Raw genomic sequence first — 2,517 nt, forward strand, 5'->3', positions numbered from 1 at the left:
TTAAAATAAGTAAATAAATCCATAATAAAAATATAAATAAAAATAAAGTAAAACCAATCAATTTTCTTTTAAAACTAGATTCTTAGGCTCTACCCTTGGAGATGTTGACTAGAGGAGTGTAGGATAAATATGAGTCTGGGAAGATATATGTTAACAGGAGCCTCACTTGATAGTTTGGTAAAGCTGAAATTATGAAATGTTGCCTGAGGGAAAAGGGTCTAAATGGACTGTTATAGAGACCAGTAAAATTTGGAACTTGTAAAAATTCTTAATTATTAGATCCAAACTCAGGTCTACAAGACAGAAATTGGGGAATGGGACTTTGAAATCTGTTCTACCAAATCCTCAAGGCCATCTTAGTGCAGGCTAAAGTTTGAGAACCATTACCCTGGTGAATTCTCAGATCCTTTGTACTCAATTATCTATCCCCTGAGGAAACCATAACTCAGAAAATGATGACACTTGTTCCCAAGAGAAGATCCAATGAAGAATAGAGGTATTTTTCCCAGAGGACAGGGATCCAGGAGATGGGAACCAGAGCATGTCCCACTGTTTGCCACCCAGGGACAAGGAATTAGCAAGACAGAGACCGCTTCCTTTGCAACTCCTGCCCTGAGGAGTTGATTGGATCAGGGAATTAAAGATCCATTGGTCAATTTGTCTAACAAGGTTCAGGGAAGATTCTGCCTCCAGAGCTATAAAACCTGTGATATATCAATTTATAATCACCAAAACTCTCAAGTGCCTGACCCAAGACATTCATGCATTTTCCAGGAGAAATAAGCCAGATCCTATACTACAGGCCTGGCTCTGTATCCCTGCTTATTTGGGAGACAGAATTTTCTTCATTGTCTACCTTCTATGAAAGAACAAGATTCAGGGGAGTTGGTCCCTGCAGCAGGTGCACATTGCCAAGCCTGCAAAACCCAGTAAGTGTTGTAAGAAATAGGGAGACAAGGTGGTTGAGTGAACAGGGTATTGACTACTGTGAAGCACAGGGCCGGGGAAAACTGTGCTGTCTATGGAGAATGAGCCCTTGAGGCTATTTGCTTGGGAGATGAATGCCTAAACTCCTTGTTTGAAGATACCATTGCATGATGAGCTTATATTTCAGGTATCTGTTGTTTGGCTAGATGGTTGATGGGAATTATGGAAAGGGGAAAGAAGAGGTTTAACCTCTAGGCTACTCTGACACCACAGCACTTCCCCGAACTACACTGTAGTGGTACAGTTACCAGTCTTTGGTGCACAAATGGGTGCCCCAGGTGCTGATAGAGCTTTAGATCCTTACAGTGAAGTCTTGATCTCTTCTTATTCTTTTCTCTTGTTACTTGGCCCAAGAGCTCCAGAGCCACTATCTTTACTCTGCTTTGACAAAGCTTTCTTAATTCTTCTTTGCCACCCACAGTTATTTGAGAACTTCTCCTTTCCCTCCTTCTGCACCTTTATCTATGGTTCTTATTCTAAGAGGGGAGGGTCCAAGGTCCCTGGTATGTAGGGCTACAGTGTATAAAGACTGGGATGGGTTAGAGAAGAAAAGTAAATGATGTAGAGAAGTCCAACATCTAGTTCCTTATTGACATCTTACCCTTTTGTTCTGGGAATTCTAGGAAACACTAAAACTCACATGCTCCTTTCTCATAGTCCCCTTGATTCCATTTGAGTGTCAGGTCTCATTCTTAAGCAGGGACATAGAATCATTCGCAAGATCAGAATTATTTCTTCATCTCTTGGCTTTTGTTTCTCTTCTTTAAAACAAATGACTTAGTTCTTCAACTCTAATAATGTGAGAATTCCCCATCCCATTCCATTTACCCTTAGTTTTGGCTGATTTAAATAAATTTTTCACTCCAGACACCAGAAAAAATGATAGTACAAATCACATCACTCCTTTGGTTGTATTTACTCCACAGCCTCCATTCCTTATCCATTATTATTTTCTCAGTTCCCAGGGATATAGTTACCTCTCCAACCTCATTCTTCCCTATTCTCATCTCCCACTGTGTGCTTCAGAAAATTGCTAAAACTCTCTGTCCCATGCAACTTCTTGCTTATAGACCTTTTCCCTTACTCTCTTCTCTAGCAGAAAAGCCCCTACTCGGCAAACCACCTGTAAACTCTGGCCCAGGGATCACTTCCTCCAAGAACTTCTCCCTGACTCTGTCTCTCCATGGTGGATTTGGGATTCCCTTAGTATTCTACTCTCCAGACTGCCTTTATCTTACCATTTAATTCCCTGTATTACAATGACCTGTTTGTTTATCCATCTCCGGAAGGTGGGCTCCCCAGGGTAAAGATCATACCCAGTGCCTAAAGCTTAGCCTGCCCCCAAAAGAAGCCCTTGCTGCCCAGTGGCTTCCAGGGGTTCTTCAATAACTGACAAACAGCCTAGTTCAAGTCTCCACTTCCCGGCATGGCTCAACAAAATTGCCCACTAACATTAGATACTAGAAGCAGAACAGGACATATTTATTTGGTGCATGGGTGAAGAGCAAAGTGTGATAAATGGCTTTATCC

Source organism: Saccopteryx bilineata, chromosome 1 (genome assembly GCF_036850765.1).
Source record: "Saccopteryx bilineata isolate mSacBil1 chromosome 1, mSacBil1_pri_phased_curated, whole genome shotgun sequence".
NCBI classification, from domain to species: Eukaryota; Metazoa; Chordata; class Mammalia; order Chiroptera; family Emballonuridae; genus Saccopteryx; species Saccopteryx bilineata.